Raw genomic sequence first — 13,812 nt, 5'->3', positions numbered from 1 at the left:
TTTACTCTAAAAGTACCATGAGGTGTATGACTCAAGAAATCGGAATACAAGGTTATCTATAAATATTATGTCTACAGGTTGTATGTTTTACATAAGTGGACAAAATAAAAATACTAGGAAAATACATTTTTTATATTGGATAACTGCAGTTTGAATAAAATACCGTATCAAATTGATGATGATCTGGGGTTAAAGAAAAATTTGATTGACATTTCTTTAGAAATGTCACTGGGATCTGCCACTGACCTTATTCTATTTAAATGCTAATCTATATATCCAAGTAAGAGATTACATATATACTTCTCAATGACATAAAGCAGGAAGGAATAGTTAATAATCTTAAAGAAATTGAAAAGTTCATCCAATAACTATGAATGAATGAATTCAACAATAGTTTGTGGTGAAAAAGACCTAAGGATTTTAGAAATGAGTAAGAGTAAGCAAAAAGTATATTTATACTTACAAGATAAACAAAACTGATCCAAAAGCAATATCTTGAATAAATGGAAATCATGACTTTTATTCTATTCTATACTGGAAAACTAAAGTACTTTTCAGAAACAAAACTAAGATATTTGCTTAACTTAGGAAGAACAATACAGCATGAGTGATGTATATGATAACTAATTTGAATCATTGTTTAAGAAGTTGAAAATGGTGAATATGGTGTCTGTATGTGGTCATGTTTTTATTCACGTCTTGATCCATTTAACAAATGAATTAAATGACTACCTTAAGATTATAAAGGCTAAAAAATATTACTTTTATATATAGAAAATTATAAATGAAAAAATTATCATTTTTTCCCTGAAAGTTGTAGTGAAGCCTCAAAAAGAATGTGACTCTCAATATAAAGGAGTCAAAGGAAATTTGGTTAATTCCATAATGATTTTTCTCTAAAAAGGAATTATAATAATAGGTGATTTATTGGAAAAAAAAAGATGCATAGTATACTGAGCAGAAACATATTTTTAATTCATATGTAAGCAGATTCAAATTCTATTTCTACCTGTTACTAACTGGAAGACACTGGAAAAAATTTAACCATCTCCATTTCAAGTAATATTTTTTCAGGGTCCAGCAACCTCAGAAATATTATAAACACTAACTCATATAATGTATAATATTTTACAAACTTTTGCATAACCTTCAAGATATATGAAATTTTGTACACAAAAAATCTCAAGTGGTGGCATTTTACTTTATTTTTTTTTTCTGGCTACAAAGGATTTATGCTGGAAACACTTTAAAACTGAGAAACACTCCCAATACTTCTTATTTAATTTTTTTTTTATTTTAAGACAGGTTCTGCTACAGTCCTGAATTGATGAGGCTGACCAGGGACTTGTGTCCTGCCTGCCCCTGTCTCCTGAGTTACTAGGGTGACAGGTGTATGTCACCATGCCCACCACCATGGCAAGCAGGTGGCTGCATTTTAAACTGCCTATACAAAGTACTGAAATGATTTGGTTGACTGAATTAGTGATTCCAACAATTCATTCATTTACAAGATAATTACAGAGTCACAATCTACTCTTGGCCTACCGTCAGTGACAGTTCTTCCTCAGATACTGACTTGGGTTTGATCACAAACCTTGCTTGGCCAATGGAATATTGGCAAACTTCACTAGGAAAGTGAAGCCAGCAGAAATGTGAAATATTCTTACTCACTTTGGACTTGTTATGTTCCTTTTTGCACACTGGAAGGACACTTCTCCTAGCAGTTATTGTTATGTGTAGGTCCCCATAACTACATATTCAATCACCTAACCCGAGCTGATTAGAACCTGCAAGAGAATGTTCCAGGTGAGGCTACCCTGGAGCAAGCATAACATAGTTAATTGGTAGGCATGTGAGTATGAGAATAAATAATTGTTGGAGTGGTCTGTTACATAACAATACTATGAAAGTAGATAATTCATATACATGAACATAAAAATCCAAAGATTCTTTAAATTTCTTTTTTTTTAAATTTGATTTTAATCTAACATATATATCAAATATCAGGATATGTAACATCATTTATCACATATCATTACAAAAGTTTGAAAACTTTTTAAAAGATAAATTAAAACTTTAGTTTTACTATGAAATTAACTTTTTCTTTCAACTTCTTTGAATGAAAATAAATATACACATTTTATTTAATCTGTTTTCTGACATAAGGAAGATAAAACATGAATTCTGTCATGTGACTTATAAAACAAATATAAAGTGTCCATATAAAGACACTTTTTCCTCTTCCAAAGATTGTACTAGTCAAATAAATTGCTTAAAAAATTTTACTAGGGGCTGGGGTTATAGTTCAGTGGTAAATTGCTTGCCTTGAACACTTGAGGCCCTGGGTTTGATCCTCAGCACTACATAAAAATAATGTTATTGGGTCCATCTACAACTAAAAAAAAATATTTTTAAAAAAATTAGTAAATTTGTATCTAGTAGGTAAGTGAACATAGCATAATCGATATTTATGCAATTATAAAATTCTACAACTAGGTATTTATGTTATATATATGTTTATATATGTGTATATATATATATATATATATATATATATATATGTGTGTGTGTGTGTGTCTGTGTGTGTGTCTGTGTGTGTGTGTCTGTGTGTGTATATGTGGTGCTGGGGATCAAATGGAGGGCCTGTGTATGCTAGGCATGTGTTTTACCACTGAGCTATATCACCAGCACTAAATTTGAGATTTGAATCTAAGTTCAATTAATTCATTTTAAATTAACTTAGTTTTAATTGATTCTGAGAGAGAGAAAAAATGTTTACCCCTTACAGATTATCCATTTTCTCTTTATGAAAATTATGATACTGAATTACTATAAATTAATGCATCTAATCAACATTAAATGCTGATGTCTAAAATAAGCATATGAAACAAAAAATAACAACTAGATAAGCTCCCTTTTATTAATTATGGCTATCACTAGAAGTTTTCTTAAATTATATATTTTATATAATTTATGTAGCATGGTTTTGTTCAGTTCAGGCATAACTGAGTAACTGTTACATACTATATTCTAGGATACAAATATTCAAGGAAGAAGGATAGAAACATGAATCAATCCTATTGATTCCTTTGAGACTTACAGTCTAAGTTAAGAGATACAGAGCTAAACCAATAAATTGAATATTATGTTTTAAGGGGAAGGAGAGAGATAAAATGAAGTTCCCTAATGAAAGATGTCACCCCCAGCCCCACCCCCCACACACTTTTTTTGAATTGTGAGGAGAACTCAAGAAAGGTTCTCTAAGAAAATGACTGATTGTCTTGAGGATTCAATTGTGACTATGAATTATGGAAGGAGAATGGGAATTATTCTGAGAAATGAAACAGAAGGGGCAAAGAAACTAGAGTCTTAGGGGTACATATAGGTGTTTCAAATGGGCCTGGAATAGTAAGAGATGGAACATGCTGGATATCATGCAGATGACAGGAAATCATTGCAGAGCTCAAGTGAAGTGGTGTGGCCATTAGTCCCAGATGAACTGTGTTAACACTACTTCAAAGATGCATTATGAAAACCGAAACAAGAAGATCAAATAAGGAACTTTCTAATTTTATAGGAAAGAGAATTAGAACACACAAAAGCAATAGTGAATAGGAATATCTTACTGGAAGAGAAACTGGGTCAAGGAGATAGCCAGGTTATAGATTTGCATGACTGAATGTAAGATGCTATTACTGACTAGGGTGAAAAATAGAGGAAACGTAAATCAAAGCTGAGAGGATGGGTTTTGGCATCAGACACCATTGGCATCCATGCTATTCCATTTAACATTTTTGTGACCTTGCCTTGCAATTTATATCTCTTAGAAACAGAACGTCTTTATATGGAAAAAGGAAAATGTAGTATCTCAGAGAGTTACTGGAGAATTAACTGTGATAATTTATATGAAGTACTCAGTAGAATATCTGGCATTAAGTAAATATTTAAAAATGTGAGCCGATATCTGTGTATGTATTGGGAGTAAATACAGGAGCAAAGGTTCAATGTTCATTATTAGGTATCAACAAAGCCTAAAGTTCAAGGAATTGGATGGGACTTTAACTGTCCCTTTGAGAATATTCTTAATACATGTGCTTAGTATACATTACCTGAATGTTGATTTTGCTCAGAGAAAATTGTGGCATAACGCAAAAAAAATAATACATGACGTAATCATAGCAATATATTCAGAATAAAACGTATTTGACATTTATTTGTTATATGGAGAGAATTTAAAATGAATATTATTCTTTCATTCATTCACTGTGTAATTTATCTGAAGTCTTGTCGAGGTTATGGTTTTGTTGGAGACCAGGACAACTGTGAAACATGAGAAGGATCAAACAACTCAATTACCAACAAACAATTTTTTTTAAATTATTTTTACTTTGAAACTTGAGACCAATAATGAATGAAATAAACATTTGATAACTGCCTTTCACATTTGATGAACATGATTAGTAGCAGGAAGTTATTTGCATTTTAATCTCCAAGTTCAGTGTGTATTATTTTTTATTTAACAAAAATTTTATTTTTGTAATTGAAAGTTTTCTATTAAAAATACATATCTCAAATAGTTTCTTTAAATCCAGTAATTAATTTAGTCTTTGTGTTCCTATTTTTTATCCAAAATAAAGTAAAATAACCAAGAAATGAACTTTCACTTAAATAGCCACTCTATATAAGGCATGCAGTAGTCTTCTTTAGTTTTGTTTTGATCTAAAGTATATGACCCTCCATTGACTCTGTACTTGCAATTTCTACAGTAAATTTCTGACCAGCATAACTATCACATTAGTAATTCTTGACCTTCAACTACTAAACATAAAATACTCTTTTATCTATTTCACTTTATAATTGCAGATTTTTTCATTCATTAGTTAATCTCCATTCATTTTGGAGTGGGTAAGTGGTCAGCATCAGTACAATTTTGCTGTGCCAGTTAGGGAAGAGATAAACTGAGTGAAATGGGAATGTCTTTTACTTTGTTTTCAGGTCTTTTTCTTGAGAGCCAGATTGTTAATTTTCAGAAAGCACAATGGGAAAATGGGAGTAACTGACTAATTTATAATAATTATAACGGCCAGAAATAATAACAGGATACGTGCAGAAAAATTTAAGTACTAAATTAATTTGACCTCAACACCAACAAAAAATATTTTCACATACAGTTCCCCTAGATATGTAGTAATTAAGTATTTTTATTTTTAATGAGCACATTGTTCATAAAACAAAGAATCTATCAATATGATTTCATATCAGTTGTGGTTTACAAGCTCCCATTTTCCAATCTTATTACTTTTTAAAACCAAGAAAAGAAAAGTTCAGTATGTCTTTGAATGAGTGAGGTTTTATTCACTTTGTTGAAATAATTCATTTTCAAGATCAAGTATCTTGGAACTCAATATATTACTCACATTGAGGACTTGTATAAGAAACATCAATTACTTTCAACTCTATTACACTGACTTTAAATAGCAAATGTGTAGTATTCCAATAGAACAGATTTTTATTTAGTATTCCTACCAAGACTAAGCAATTTAACATATAGTTCTGAAAAAGGAAAGGAAAAAAAAAAGCAAATCAAAGGGAAATGAAACAAAGGAAGTGAGGAAGGAAGAAACTGACAGGGAGAAAAGGAAAGAGAAAACAAGGAAGAGACAGGGAGGTAGAGAGGAGAAAGGGGCATAGGAGAGATAAAAGTAAATACCTATGGAACCTAAGATAAGTAGCATTTCAGCAAATGAAAATAGAATGAATCATAACATAAATGGTCATGAAATCTTCTACTACATTTTTATTCCTATTTAGAAATAGGAATAATTTCTATTATTGAAGTTAGCAATGAGAATGATCCTAAAGTTTTCTCTTGCAGTAATTTGTTGGCTTTCTGTTAAAATGTAGAACACATTTAAAGATTCCACATGAACCTTGTTATCATATTATTATTACTACATTAGTATCTAGACTCAATTTATACATCACAGATTTCATTTTTGCTTATTTAGAAACAAAATGCTTACGTCTGTTACATTTTCCAAATTTATTTTGGGATAATATACTGGAAATTAAAAACAATCAAATGAGTAATAGAAAAAAATTATAAAACACACAAAACTTTGATATTCTATAAAGAAGGATTACAGACAAGAAGTAGCACTATGAAGTATATTACATTAATATTTCAAATCAATCCTACCACTCCTCCTTGAGTTCATTATTATTTGAATCTATTCTGGTGTTAGCAGTAAAAATATGACTAAACCCTCATCTGTGTACTTTGAGGACTAGATCAAGAAGAATAATCTATTAAGGAGACAGACATGTGTAGTGATTATTCATTTGTTGTCATCTGTCTGTGAAAGTGACAAATTTTCAAGGACGCTATTTCACTAGCAACCTATTTCTGGCAAGGGTATTCTGTGTGCATTTCGCATATGATCCTCCATTAATAAACCATTAATTTTACCTCCCTTTGCTCTATCTCTCAAATATGCAAAATCAACTGTGGATATGAAAAAATCTACAGAAAACTGTCTTTAAATATGGTGGCCCATTGGTTCACTTCTAAATCAGCTTTTACTTTCTTAATTGCTTGTTAACAAAGTCCCAGAAGCAGCACTGAAGAGTAACAATTCAGGAATTAAATTCTATCATAGGGAAATTATTGCCAAAGCAAGTCAAATATCCATCAGTAAACTGAGTCAGAGATCAGGTAACTTCAATAATAGAAATTATGTTCTTCTGGGGCTAGGGTTGTGGTTCAGCATTAGAGTGCTTGCCTTGCATGTGCAAGACCCTGTGTTTGATCCTCAGCACCGCATAAAAATAAATAAGTGAAATAAAGGCATGTGTCCAACTACAACTAAAAAACAAATATTAAAAAAAGAGGATAAATCATGATATATGTGTAGCAATGTTTACATTGGAAATATATGGAGTTATTTTCTTTACAAGAATTTATATATGGTAGGATGAATTGGACTAGGAATGGATGCTTAATCTGAAAATAAACCATTATATGAAACACATAGAAAATCTTGATACTATTGGTGGGGCTTTTGGTTGTTTGATTGTTTGTTTAACCTTCATTCCCTCTATACAGAAGGGAGAAAATTTTATTCAAATGCATCAAATAATCATAATATCCTTGAGTAATAGAAAACTATGTTTAATAACCAAAATCATTATGAGGCAATATTTAGTATTCAACTCAATATTCAAAGAAATAATAAACAAGTTTGTTTCTCTTCTATGAAATTGCCATAATTCTATTGTAATAAGTCATGAAAACCAAGAATAATCATTAACTAATAAAATCACCACCACAATGATCCTTGTTGCTATTTCTATCACATCAATGAGACCTTCAAGGCTGTGATGATTCCAGAATAACTGTAGTTGTTAGTTTTCTTAAATCCCTTATCTGAACTTCTTTAGCTTCTCTAATGGGATATATGTATTAAGGGCTGTAGAAGAATAGTATAAAAAATTCCACATAGACATGAACTTTGGTTTTCCTTGCTATGAGCACAGTACTTTGAACAGTGTTTGATATACATAAGACCAACAAGTGAGTGTTTTCTAAATCAAAGATGAAAGAAAAGATAGTATAATCAGGTGACACCAAATTCATTATAAAATAACCCAAATATGTGAAAAACATATTTTGAAATTTAAAGATTCCTAGTTCTACAGACTGCTACCATATGTTTGATAATTTGTAATATATGTAAGTGAAAAAAGCAATAGGTTGTTGACATTTTAATCATGTAAAATAATTTGTTTTGAAGAAAGAAGTGAAGGATCACATCATACTTTTCAATATACATTTCTGATAAATCATGGAGTTAAACATTATATTAGATAGAGCTCTTCATGAATGCTTGATGTATACCACAGAGGGAAACGGGCTGGTTTAACATAATAAAGCTATATTATGGAAACTGGACTTAAACATTGGTATGTCTTTATGTGGGAAGTTAAAGATTATATAGTGGTGTATTTGGGTGCCAGTGTGATAAGAAATAGACCTGCTGCATTTGTGACATATCAGCCTGTTAAAACTTTGAACAGTTGCTCAAAGGAGGCAACACCTTTTTGCAGAAATCTGCTTGAGCAACTAGTCATGATCTTGCCTCCACAGGACTTCCTGGATTCCAGCTCTGAGGGGTCTCCTTACAACAGCTTCCGACAGTACAGAGAAGGGCAGCTTCTCCCTGATCCTGAATTTTGAATGGCCAGACTGTCACTTCCTCTGCTCACCCTCATCTGTGTAAATAATTTGAGAATTGAACCCTTTGTTCTCATAAAATTCAGAGCAGACTCTACTTCCATGACTGAGCACTATCAGATAAGGTGATTCAGTGGTTAACTTATTAATAATTTAACAGAAGTAGCAGTGCCTTCTTATAAAGGCAGATAAAGTAGCATTTAGCTAAAGATAATATACATTTCCTAAATAATATATAACAGTTTTTATACTAGTTTTCATTTAAGATAAGTTTTTTGTTGTTGTTGATGGTAATGGTGGAATAAAACTATGTTTAATAAATATATTTGATGGCTCATTTAGTCTAACTCATCTTGACAAAGCATAGATTCTTTGTGTTACAATAGTTAAAAAAAATAAGGGGTTAGATATCACACTACAATAAAATAAAAATAAAATATGTATAATTCAGACATATGGGTATAATTCTCATACTTCATCATAAACACTGAATTTTTTTCTCTTTACCTTTTTCTTTCAATCCTTATTTCCCTGACTGTACATGTGACTGCCTGTATGAGCCTAGTTTACACTTGAAATGCCTTACTTTATAAATTCTGATTTGCTTTAAATCAACTTAGTAACAAACAGATAGATATGTAAATAGACACTTGTTCCTACATATGTGTTCATATACATGCCCAATCACACCCAGTTTGGCTTGGAAATGGTTGAGCACTTAGAACTATAAAGATCAAAGTAGGAAAATATTAGATGCAGGTAGTAAGTGTAATCTCTACCATGATTTGGAATATGTATTCAGAAACAATAAGTAAAAAGTCTTATTTCAGTTCATTAAAGTGCAATTGAAACAAACAAACAAACAAAAAGTGCAGTCACACAAGAAAGAAAACAGAACATACTAAGTACTGTCAATGTTTCTTCTCAGTTCAAAAATTCAACTGCATTTTTCTTATTATAAATGAATACGTAAGATTTCTTGCATATTTCCTTTCTAGTTTAAGATAGACAAGTCTGTTTGTACTTGTGCTAATGAATGTTTAGATTTGTATCAAAAAAAAAAGTTACATATGGGGCATAATTTGACCATTCATTTACTTTTATTTATAAGATTTATTGACAAAAAATAGAGTAAGTGCTTACTATTTGCTGGTCTGTCATGGGGTGTTCTTGTCTCTTGAGATAAATGAAAATGCAAAATACAAAGATCCTCCTTCCCCCGGTGTTTACCCTTCAGAAAGGAGAGCTTAAAATAAATAATAAATAAAGAATGGAAAGAGGAACTGTAGAACAGGATAAGGAATTTGTATTGTCTGAGGGTTTTCTGTCATTTGCAATGTTAAAGTAGTGAGGATACACTTCATAGAGAAGAGGAAATTTGAACAAAGACTTGAGGGCAGCTGGCTAAGTCAGCAATTGGTAAACAGTACTCAGTCACAGGGACTGGAAGGAAAAGCAAGAAGAGGTGTGAAGAGCTATGAACAAACAAGAAAAAGGAAAATGGGTCAGAAATAAGATGAGGGGAGACAGATCAACAAATGATAGAGACCCCTGACATATCTTCTGGGGCTAACAGGGAGACACTGGTTGTCTTTGAAGAAAGAGGTAAAAGTATTTGGTGTGTTTTAGAAGGATGACATTTGCTTCTAACTTTAATTGTTGGAGGGATAGTTGCAGTAATTCAGGGAATTGAGTATTGCCACTCCCAGAATCACAGAGACAATAGAGGAACTGATGAAAATTGGAAGTATTCCACATATATTTTGGACATAGAGCCAATAGGATTTTCTGGCCTGTTCAATATGCAATGTGAGAGAAATAGAGGATGCAAGAGAGTTTGATTGAGATTTGGCTGAATAACTAGAAGGGACTGTGTTGTTACTGGTAGACAGTGAAGTCTGAGTGAAGAATTACAATTCATTTTGGATACATGATCTTGTGATATCTATTAGGACTACAAATATATATGAAAAAGAATGAAAGAAAAAAAGCAGTTGAGTAGGGATTAGACATTGGGAAATCTGAGTTTGAAAATGTATATTTTGGAGCTTTCAGCATATGGTGTTTGAAACTATGAAATTGGATGAGATCACTATGGGTGTGGGTGTAGACAGGAGAAAACTGAACCCGCTTCAATATTAAGAGAAAAAATAGCACATGAAACTAAGAAGAGATTGGTAGAGATGAAGAAGGTAAAACCTAAGCATGTGGCCATCTGAGAATATAAGCTTAAAAGTCATGCTGAGGAGAAAGGAGTCATCAACTGAATCAGTCATTAAGTAAATCAGAGGCAGAGAATAGTCTACCATACATTCATTCACTAATGAGTTGGCGGATGGTCCTGGAAAAGAATAACATAGAAAACTGCTGGTATGAGCAGTTATCTATGGGAAGTGAGATAACAGGTGAGTAGGAAGATGAAGATTTCAGTTTAACACATTCAGCTTAAATTATTCTCTTTGCTAAGAACATGCATTAAATATATAACAAAATTTGAAAGTATACTTTAAATAACAATCATCTTCTGTGTGGTAAGAAATAAATGACAACAGATGAAAATTCCAAACAGGTTATATTTGTGGGGGAAAGAAATCTTAAAATGTATTTTTGGAACTGAAACTATATAGTAGAATTCCAAAGCAAACTCTATTAGTCATTTCTTGGATTAGATATTATCTCCAGATGGCTCTTTTAAAAAAAATGTAAACATGTTACTTGAAATGGATAATGTTAAACCAGTAATCTCAAAAGTACTTTACATGACAGATTGTTACAATTGTTAGATATACTTTTCTACTTACAATGGGTTACATCCCAATAAACCCATTGACAACATCATAAGGAAAAAATACATTTAATACACCTAATTTACTGAAAACCATAGGTTAGCAGCACACTACACTGTAGAGTGCTGTTTATACTCACAATTGTGTGGCTGACTGGGATCTGTGTCCTGACGCTGATAACCAGCATCATGGGAGTATGGTCCTGCATATCATTAGCTAGAGAAAATATCCAAATTCTATGTGCAATCTCTACTGAATGAGTATAGTTTCTTCACCATCCCAAAGTCAAGAAAGGATAAATCAAACCATCCTAAGTAAGAACCACTAACAATATATAAATACAGAGCTAAGAAAATAATTGAGGGCAAGATAAGGGATATGGAAGTTCTGTGACCATGGATGAGCATAGGTAGGAGAGCCTTAGGGCTGACTTTGAAAGACACACACATGGTACACTTTTCAAGAAAGTACTGAAATGCTGTTGCTCATAACAGAGATTGAAAAGGGTTGGAAACTAGAGGATGAGTCAAGAAAATGATCAAGGGTGGGGTGTTAATGAGAAATCCACTGACATTTTTTGGCCAAAGTTACGAGGCAATTCAAGAGAAAGGAAAGATATAGAGAGAGTGGTAAATGGTGAGGTGTGTGGCACCCCTCAAAATCAAAGATGGCATTGCAAAATAAAATTGGAAGTGTCTAACTTGTATTTATTTTTTGGTTTGGAACTAGAATTAAAATTGAAAATACAGAAATGAAAAAAACACATTTGAGAAATGGAGTCTATAAGAGGGTTTGATACTTTTATAATTAGTCACCAGAAACAAACTGCTTTTTATCATGGTAAAATGCCTGAATGCAGTTTCCTAAATCAACTCTAAGTGATAAATAATAAGCCAAAGGAAAAGTACATTCTGTTACTGTTTATACTTTTCTTAATTTCTATCAGAGAAAGGCAGGTACAGTCTCAGGGGAAGGATCTGTTTTTTAAAGAGAATTTTGGTTCTACCTTTTCAACCTAAAATGATCTCATTTTCATGGAGTTTGGAACTTTTCTTAGCTTAAAGAATGGAAGAATAAATCCACTTCCAAATATTGGTTAAGTAGCCATTAATGAAAATATCTTGGCTCTGGATTAAAGTTATTAATCATAGCTTTGTGACTAGGAAGCAAAATAATTTTTCAGGTTAGTTCTCTGTGAATTCACCGTATGAGCATTTTCTTCCCAATTCTATTTGTAAAAACACTCATAACTTACTAGACCTCAGTGGTGACACAAACTAATGGACCATCTTTAAATAAATTCACTTACAGATCCAGAATATGTCACAATGTTCTCCTTCTTTGAGTTGTAGTGAAATTAGCATCAAATACAAAAAAACTTCCTATTCTTCACTTCCCCCACGGTTGTCATCTCTATGCTATAAATCATAGAGTAAGAATAAATGAAGTTGTTTTCCTTTTGTCATTCATATTTCAAAGCTTTCTCTATATATAGAGTGGAAGTATTTCATTTTTAGGAAGGATTAATGCCAAAAGTGTTTATTGGCTTCTATGAGAAACATTTAGCTAGCTTTAGAGATCTTACCAAAAAAGTTGCTCTTAATATCTGTGTGCATGCATGACTGTGCACATGTTCTCACATGTATGTGCATGTATGTGAGCATGCCTTTGTTGCATGTGTGCATATATGTGTATGTGTGTTTATGTGTGTGTGAATGATGCAGAAGAATACATGGGTGATAAATGTGAGAGGTGAGGAAGGCAAAACAAGAATGCTTTGGACAATATCTAAAATATGTTTCTCAGGGTATTTTCCTTAATTGTTAATGACAGTTTATCACAGATACGGGCCACTCTAAAGACTAAACAACTGAAGGAAAAACAGACATGTCATAAAGATATTACTATGTTTACAGTGTAAAGAAAATTATTTCACTTCTTGATATGATGCTTATAAGTGATGTAATATTTTAAAAACCATTAGGAGTGAATTCAATGTCCACTACGCCTGTTTCCATATGTAATTTTGTGTGTATGAGCAAGCTTATGTACACATGCCTGGGGAAACAAGAGTAACTGAAAAATGAAAATATAATTCGAAGGAGGCTTAATTATGTTTAAACTACCGATGCTTTCTTTGTCCTTCAAGAAAAAAAAAAGTGAAGAAAAAAATACACAAAAGGAGAAGGAAGAAAAGAGAGAGAGAACCTCTGTATTCAAGAAAATGCCCACTTGAACTCTGAATAAGGAGCTGTTATTTTTATGAGAAAATTGGCTGAGCTGAAATTCCAAGCTGTTGGCAAAAATAATAATTCATCTGTAGTTATAAGACATAAAGCTTCATGGAAATGCACATGAAGGCTTCTTGTAATGACTTTGAAATCTACAGGAACAAGGAAAGAAGCTGGACTCATTACTTGGATGTGATTACATGACCCATATGAATGTTAGGGATAACGGGCAACTTCACTTACTGAAAATCAAACAGCTCCATGATCCATCATTAATCTACGTGAGCCTTCTCTTTATTGAAGCAGCCCTCTAAATGAATAGGTCACCTCCTGTTTAAAAGCTTAGAGATTTGTTAATGTTCCAAGGACTTAGAATCTATTACACCAGACGGCCCAAGCATGTTTTAAAAAAAAAAAAAAATGTAGGCGCTTTAGATAGCTAACATGCTTTGGTGTATATATAAATATTTTAAAGAATATCATTTTGAGATTCGGTTTAAACAGGGAATACTGCTTTTGTGACATAATCCTGCATAAATGTGCATATGTATCAAGTTGAAAA

Source organism: Urocitellus parryii, chromosome 1 (genome assembly GCF_045843805.1).
Source record: "Urocitellus parryii isolate mUroPar1 chromosome 1, mUroPar1.hap1, whole genome shotgun sequence".
NCBI classification, from domain to species: domain Eukaryota; kingdom Metazoa; phylum Chordata; class Mammalia; order Rodentia; family Sciuridae; genus Urocitellus; species Urocitellus parryii.
The sequence above is the reverse complement of the archived record's forward strand: the minus strand, read 5'-3'. Positions refer to the sequence as shown.